This window comes from Apodemus sylvaticus, chromosome X (assembly GCF_947179515.1).
Source record: "Apodemus sylvaticus chromosome X, mApoSyl1.1, whole genome shotgun sequence".
NCBI lineage: Eukaryota > Metazoa > Chordata > Mammalia > Rodentia > Muridae > Apodemus > Apodemus sylvaticus.
The window spans coordinates 100,606,422-100,615,526 of record NC_067495.1 but is presented as its reverse complement, the minus strand read 5'-3'; positions in this window follow the sequence as shown (position 1 = coordinate 100,615,526).

Below are 9,105 nucleotides of genomic sequence, written 5' to 3'. Positions count from 1 at the left end.
AACAAAAAGCCGGACAGTGGTGGTGCATGCCTGTAATCCCACTAGTCTGGGAGGCAGAGGCTGGCAGATTTCTGAGTTCGAGGCCAACCTGGTCTACAGAGTGAGTTCCAGGACAGCCAGGTCTATACAGAGAAACCCTGTCTCGAAAAAAAAAAAAAAAAAAAAAAAAAAAAACAAATCCAAAAAGTGAAGAATGGGTTTTGTTGTGGTTTGAATATGCTTGGCCCAGGGAATGACAGTATTTGGAGGTGTGGCCTTGTTGGAAAAGGTGTGTCACTGTGGGCATGGATTCTAAGACCCTCATCCTAGCTGCCTGGAAGCCAGTGTTCTGCTAGCAGCCTTTAGATGAAGATACAGAACTCTCAACTCCTCTTGTACCATGCCTGCCTGGATGTTGCCATGTTCCTACTTTGGTGATAATGGACTGAACCTCTGAACCTGTAAGGCAACCCTAATTAAATGTTGTCCTTATAAGAGTTACCTTGGTTAATATGTCTGTTCACGGCAGCAAAACCCTAACTAAAACAGTCAAAAACAGTTTGACACAGTCAAAAACTCTGACCCAGAATTGTTCCTATCTAAAAGAACTTCAGGGACAAAAATGAAGAGGAGCCCAAAGGAAAGGAGGTCCAGTGACAGGCCCAACTTAGGATCCAGGTCAGGGGGAGGCTTCAAGGTCTGACACTATTACTGATGCTATGGTGTGCTTACAGACAGGAGCCTAGCATGGCTGTCCTCAGAGAGGCCCAACAAGCAGCTGAGTCAGATGCAGATACTAGGATCCGACCAATGGACAGAAGCTGCTGATACCTGCGGTTGAATTAGGGAAAAGCTGGAAGCAGCTGAGAAGGAGGCCAACCCCATGGAAAGACCAGCAATCTTAACTGACCTGGACCCCCGGGATCTCTCAGACACTGAGCCACCAACCAGGCAGCACACACCCTCCAATATGAGGCCCCAACAACATACAGGCAGAGGACTGACTGGTCTGGCCTCAGTGAGAGAAGCCACACCTAACCCTGGAGAGATTTAAGGCCCCAGGGACTGGGGAGGTCTGGTGGCCTGGGGGGTGGGGACATTCTCTTGGAGAAGAGGGAGGAGATATAGGATGACTAATAGTCAGGGGGCAGACTGGGAGGGGGAATGAAGTCTGGACTGTAAAGAAAGATTAAAAAAATAATAACAAGATCCATGCATGTGTAATTCAAGTCACTACTGGTCCATTATCTTAGAATCCTCATGGGGAAGCATATATATCTGAAAATCTCAGGAAGTCCTAGCAGGGGGAGGAAAACTCTGGCAAAGGCTGTGCTTAAAGACTTGATGAGCTTTTGCTTGTGGAGATGTCTTTGCAAGCTTCAGTTTCTCCAGCAGTTCTGACCGTGGCTTTTTATATTTCCTATGTGCTCCTCCTCTGGGGATAAAGCAACAATGCACACACTATTTGTCAGGCTAAAGGTCACGAAATGTGCCTTCTGACCATAGTTTGCAAAGCTTCTGCTGCTTGTCATGGAATGCTCTTAAGCTCAGCCTGATTTGAGCTATGCTTGTTTCTAAAACGGGGCCCTGGAAACCTGATACTGGACGAACATGGTCTCATTGCCATTGAAAACTGGAATGCTATGCTTAAAAACAAAGTCAATTGTTTTATAAGAGAATTAAACTAGGGGCACCAAAAGCAGTAGCCAAATTTCTGAAACTGGTCATCAAGCTTCCTTTTCTTCTTAGCCTTTTACATTTGAGAATGCAGGCCACTCTCATCCTTGAATTCCTAGCCCAGCAACTTCAGGATACACATTTGTTATTGCTTGATACAGATACACAGCAGAACATGTTACTGTGAATCATCAATGAATCCATAGCTTTAGAAACTGCAACAGCTTAAAGTTCTAGGATGATCTAGTAAGACTGCATAGGTATTGTTATGATCCTACTTTAAGTGAGCTCCCTGACTTCTGAAAGTTTCAGACTTAATAATCAGAGAAACTATTTTAGATCAATGCAATAAAGTATTATTAAAAATATTAATATTGAGAAAATCAACATGATAGACAAAAGCTTAGCTAAACTAACTAACGTGCAGAGAAACAATATCCAAATTAACAAAATCAGAAAAGAAGTGGAGGCATAACAAGACATTGAGGAAATCCAAAAAATCATTAGGTCTTACTTCAAAAACCTGTATGCCCCAAATTTAGAAATTTAAATGAAGTGGATCATTTTCTTGATAGGTACAACTTAACCAAAGTTAAATCAAGATCAGGTAAACAATTTAAATATGCATATAACCCCTAAGTAAATAGAAGTATTCATTAACAATTTCCCAACAAGAACAACAAAGAAGCCCAGGGCCAGATGGTTTTCATAACAGAAGGAATACTGTCAAACTAATTTTTAATTACTCATTTTTTCATATATATGAATAAAATTATATATATGATATATATTTTGGTTTTTTGAGACAGGGTTTCTCTGTGTAGCCCTGGCTGTCCTGGAACTCACTCTGTAGACCAGGCTGGCCTCAAACTCAGAAATCTGCCTGCCTCTGCCTCCCAAGTGCTGGGATTACAGGTGTGTGCCAGGATGCCTGGCTCGTTTACATTTCAAATGATATCCCCATTCCTGGTTTCCCCTCCACAACCCCCCCCAACTCTATACTCTCTCCCCTTTGCATCTATGAGAGTGTTCCTCTAACCACTCACCCACTATCATCCCCCTATGCTGGAGAATCAAGCCTCCACAGGACCAAGGGCCTCCCCTCCCATTGATGCCAGATAAGGCCATCCTTTGTTACATATGTAGTAAGAGTCATGTATCCCCCCATGTGGACTTTTTGGTTGGTGTTTTAGTCCCTGGGAGCTCTGGGTGGTCTGGTTAACTGATGTTGTACTTCCTGTTGGGTTGCAATCCCCTTCAGTGCCTTCAATCTTTCTCCTAGCTCTTCCATTGGGTTTCCTGGGTTCAGTCCAACTGTATCTGCATCTATATTAGTTAGGTGCTGGTAGAGCCTCTCAGGGGACAGTCATACCAAGCTCCTGTCAACAAGTGCTTCTTGGCAGCAGCCATAATGACAGGGTTTGGTGTCTGCAGATGGGATGTATCCCTAGGTAGGTCTCTGTACAGCCTTTCCTTCAGTCTTTGCTCCACTCTATCCCTGCATTTCCTTTAGGTAGGAACCATTATGAGGGATGGAGCCATCCACCCATCTCAAAATTTTCAACACTGTATTTCCTCTGTAAGGACTTCTACCAATTTGCATGTGTTTTCCTGTATTTTTTGAAATGAGCTATGTATATCCTCAATTAAAGTTCTCTATTATCTTCAGAAGATGGGGTTTTAGGTCAGGATTATGCTTTTCAGGTGTATCCATGGCTTGCTGTGGTGGGAGAACTGGGTTTTGATAGTGCCAAAATCCATTGGCTTCTGATGCTTGTGTTCTTGTGTTTGTCTCTCGACATCTGGTTATCTCTTGTGATAACTGGCCTGGGTGTCTGTCTGGAACTTGCCTCCTGTTTCCCTGGTTGCAGTAGATCTCCTGGGAGATCTGCAGACTATGGAGTTGTGAAAGGGTCAGATGTGCAGATCTGTCCCTATGGAGATACAGACTGGAATGGAGATAGGGTTCTCATGGAAGGGAAGGTTACAGAGTCTGCTCAGCTCTGTGGGGGTCCCATCAGGGCAGTTATTTGGGCAGGGGCTCTCATCTGTGCCCCTGGTTGCAGCAGGTCTCCTGGGAGACCTGCAGACTGTGGAGTCATGAGAGGGGCATGCCTGTCTGCCCTGGCAGAGGTGCAGACAGGAAGGCCATTTCTTTTATTATACTAGACTATATCACATACTATTTTAAATGTACTATGCACATAAAGAGAAGGTAGGTGGCCCAGATGTTGGATATTGCTCATGTCTACCATCTCTCTAGTAAAACGGGAAATTCTTGATGCAGTGTTAGAGTCTAGAAGAGAGTTGGGTGAAATAATGTGTAAATGGTTAGGGTCTTATCCATGAGAGAAGAAAAATAATTTATTCAAAAGGTGATAAATTGCCAGATTTTATGTGCTAGATATCTAATTCATTGTCTATTATGTATCATTTATATGTCCTCACCTCACATACATTGAATTGTTCCATTATTACTCCAAGATAAAACCTCTTGATAATTGCATATATTCCATGCAGGTACCCATTAGTTCCTTTCCATAATAAAATGATGCAATTCTTTTTTCACTTCAAATTCTAGACCAGAATGCTCGGTACACTCACATTAATTTAATGTTTTTAGAGTAAGCAAATATGTCCAAGAGGAGTAGATGGCAGGAAATAATCAAACTCAGGGCTGAAATCAACCAAGTAGAAATAAAGAGAACTAGACAGAATCAACAAAACTAGGAGCTGGTTCTTTGAGAAAACCAACACGATAAATAAATCCTTAGGCAAACTAGAGAGCACAGAGACACTATTCAGATTAACAAAATCAGAAATGAAAAGGGAGAGACATAACAACAGAAACTGAGGAAATCCAAAAAATTATCAGCTCCTACTACAAAAGCCTATACTCAAAAAAAAAAACAAAAACAAAAACAAAAAACAAAAACAAAAAAATAAAAACGGGAAAATCTGGATGATATGGTTGATTTTCTAGACAGATACCAAATACCAAAGTTAAATCAGAATCAGATAAACCATCTAAACTGTCCCATAACCCCTAAGTAAAGAGAAGCAGTCATTAAAATTCTTCCAACCAAAAAAAGCCCAGGGCCAAATGGTTTTAGTGCAGAAGTCTATCAGATCTCCAAAGAAGACCTAATACCAATACTTTTCAAACTATTCCACAAAATAGAAACATTAGGAACACTATCCAATTTGTTTTATGAAGCCACAGTTATGCTGATACCAAAACCACACAAAGACCCAACAAAGAGAACTTCAGATCAATGCAAAAAATACACAATACAATTCTTATCAACTGAATCAAAACAATCATTCACCATGATCAAGTAGGCTTCATCCTAGGGATGCAGTAATTGTCCAATATATAGAAATCCATCAGCATTATACATCATATGAACAAACTCAAAGAAAAAAAAACACATGATCATCTCATTAGATGCTGAGAAAGCATTTGGCAAAATCCAATACCCCTTCATGTTAAGAGTCTTGGAAAGATCAGAAATTCAAGGCCCATACATAAACATAATAAAAGAAATATATAGCAAACCAATAGCCAATATCAAACTAAATGAGAGAAACTTGAAGCAATCTCACTAAAATAAGGGACAAGGCTGCCAATATATGTTTATTAGGCCACAATCACCCTGATACCTAAACCACACAAAGACTCAACCAAGAAAGAGAATTTCAGACCAATCACCCTTACAAATATTGATGAATCAAATACTCACAAACTGAATCCAAGAACACATCAAAGACATCAGTCATCATGATCAGTTAGGCTTTGTCACAGAGATGCAGGGGTGGTTCAACATATAAAAATCCATCAATGTGATCTACCATATAAACAAACTCAATGAAAAAATTACATGATCATCTCAGTAGATGCTTAAGAAGCCTTTGGCAAAATCTAACAACCTTCCATGTCAAAAGTCTTGGAGAGATCCGGGATTCAAGGCACAAAGCAATAAACAGCAAGTTGAAAGCCAACATCAAATTAAATGGAAAGACAAAACAATTGCACTGAAATCAATGACAAGACAAAGCTGCTCACTCTAAAACTATTTAACATGGTACTTGAAGTTTTAGCTAGAGCAGTGAGACAGTTATAAAGAGATCAAGGAAATACAAATTGGAAAGGAAGAAATCAAAGCATAACTATTTTCAGATGAAATGATAGTATACATAAGTGATCCCCCACAATTCTACCAAAGAACTCCACCCCTGATAAACGACTTCAGCAAAGTGGCTGAAAACAAAATTACATCAAAGAAATCAGTAGCTCTCCTACATACAAACAACAAATGGACTGAAGAAGACAACACCCTTCACAATAGGCACAAGTAATATAAAATACCTTCATCTAACTCTAACCAAGCAAGTTAAAAACCTGCATGTTAAGAACTTCAAGTCTTTGAAGAAAGAAATTAAACAAGGTAACAGAAGATGTAAAGGTCTCCCATGCTCATAGATCTGTAAGATTAACATAATAAAAATGGCCATCTTACCAAAAGCAATCTACACAGTCAATGCAATTCTAATAAAAATTCCAACACAATTCTTTACTGACCTTGAAAGAATAATACTCAAATTTATATGGAAAACCAAAATAACAATAATAATAACAACAACAACAACAACAACAACAACCAGAATAGCTAAAATAATCCTGGCATTGGATTAAAAAATAGGTCAGCTGGGCAGTGGTGGTGCAAACCTTTAATGCCAGCACTTGGGAGGCAGAGGCAGGTGGATTTCTGAGTTCGAGGCCAGCCTGGTCTACAGAGTGAGTTCCAGGACAGCCAGGGATATACAGAGAAACCCTGTCTCGAGCCTCCCCCCCCCAAAAAAAATAGACAGGTTGATCAATGGCATTGAATCAAAGATCCAGAAATAAACTCATATACCTACAGACACTTAACTTTTGACAAAGAAGTCAAGACCCTCCTGTGAAAAAAAGAAAGTATCTTCAACAAATGGTGCTAGTCTAACTGGATGTCTGTGTATAGAATAATATAAATAGATTCATATCTATCACTCTGCAGAAAACTCAAGTCCAAGTGTATCAATCAACTCAATTTATAACCAAATACACCAAATCTGATAGAAAAGAAAGCAAGGAATAACCTTGAATACATTGGTATAGAGACAACTTCCTGAAAAGAACACCAACAGCTCAGGAACTTAGATCAACAAACAATAAGTGGGTAAGACAAAGGATATCATCAAAACAACAAAATAGCAGCCTAGAGAATGCGAAAAGATCTTCATCAGCCCCACATCCGACTGTGGGCTAATGTTCAAAATATGTAAAGAACTCAGGAAACTAGACAACAACAAACCAAATAACAAAATTAAAAATGGGGTACAGATCTAAACAAAATTCCTGACAGAGGGATCTCCAATAGCCTAGAAGCACATAAAAAACATTCATCATCCTTAGTCATCAGAGAAATGTAAATCAAAATGAATCTGAGATTCCACCTTATACCCATCAAATTAGCTAAGATCAAAAACTCAAGAGACAGCACATGCTATCAAAGATATGGAGCAAGGAAACAGTCCTTCCATTTCTGGTGGAGTGCAAACTTGTACAACCACTCTGGAAATCAATTTGGCAGTTTCTCAGAGAATTGTAAATAGTTGTACCTCAAGAACCATGTATATCACTCTTGGGCATATACCCAAAGTACGTTCCCAGAAACAACAAGAACACTTGCCCAACTATGTTCATAGCAATTTTATTCTTAATAGGCAGAAACTGAAAACAACCTAAATGTCCCTCAACTGAAGAAAGGATAAAGAAAATGTGGTACATTTCCACAATGGAATATTTCTTAACTGTTGAAAACTGGTATTGTGAAGTTTACAGGCATATGGATAGAACTAAAAAAGATCATTCCAAGTAAAGTAACTCAGACCAAGAAAGACAAATATGGAAAATATTCCCTTATAAGTGGTTATTACCATAAAGTAGAACATAGCTATCCTACACTCCATAGACCCAAAGAAGCTAAGTAACAAGGACGGCTCCGGGGCAGGGGAGTTGACACTTGAATTTCACTGAGAAGGGCAAGTAGAAGAGTCATCCAAAGTGGACTGATGGTGGGAACTTGGTGGGGAAGGGCATGTGGAGGGAAGCAAGAGGGATCAAGTCAGGCGAGGACAGAGGGAAAGAGTATGGTGAGAACTGGTGAGGGGGGCATCTCTGGGACAAACTAGAAGCCCAGGATAATGAGAACTCTGAGGAATGAAAACTATGAGGGTGAGCCTAGCTAAAATTCCTAGCAATGGGGAATATGAAACTTGAACTAAACATCTCCAGTAACCAGGGAAGGCTTCCAATGAGGGACTGGGACACTAATGCAGCCACAAAACCTTGTACTCACAATTTGTCCTGCCTACAAGATGTGTAGGGGTAAAGATGAATCAGAAACTAAGGGACTAGAATACCAATGACCCACCCAGCTTGAGACCCCTGTCATAAGAGGGAGCCCACCCCTGAGATGATTAATCATATTCTTCTGTACTGACAGACAGGAGCCTAGCACAACTGTCATCTGAGAGAGTTCATCCAACCACTGATGGAAACAGATACAGAGACCCATAGCCAAACACTAGGTGGATCTTGGGGAATCCTTTGGAAGAGGGGAGAAAGGATCAAAGGAGACAGAGAGGTCAAGGACACATAGCGGTTCATAGAGACTCAACCAACAACCAGAGAGCATACAAAGGACTGACTTAGGGCTTTGCACACATGTAGCAGTTGTGCAGCTGAATCTTCATATGTGGGACTCCTAACATCCTGAGTTCTCTGATTCTGTTTCCTGCCTTTGGTTCCCTTTCTCCTAACTGAGCTGTGTTGCTTAGCCACAATTAGAGAAGATGGGCCTAGTCCTTCTGCAACTTGATATGTCAAGGCTAGTTGATATCCATGGGAAGATTCCCCTTCTCTGTGGTGAAATGGAGAATTGGAGCAGTTGGGGAAAGGAGAGGAGGGGAGACTGGGAGGAGAGAAGGGAGGAACAACTGTGATTGGGATGTAAATTAATCAATAAAAATTAAAATGCTTACAAAATAACCCAATTCTCTCTGTCTCTGTTTCTCTGTCTCTGTCTCTTTGTGGTGTGTGTTTGTGTGTATGTGTGTGTGTGTGTGTGTATGTGTGTGTGTGTGTGCATGTATGATTTGCATAAAAAAAGAACTATGAAAAATCACATACTTTGGGGGAGCTGAGTTTATGAGTTTATTCTAGATTGATAATAATCCTTTGGATTAAAAAACAGAACATAATTTCCAATGTACTATTTTGTATTACTGAGGTAATGCTCCAATTGTAAAGAATCAACAGAGCATAATTAGAAAGATCTGAGGCTCAATTGCTGAGTGAATACTTATTGAAGCAAAGGTATTTTGACAGATTATAAAACAGACAAA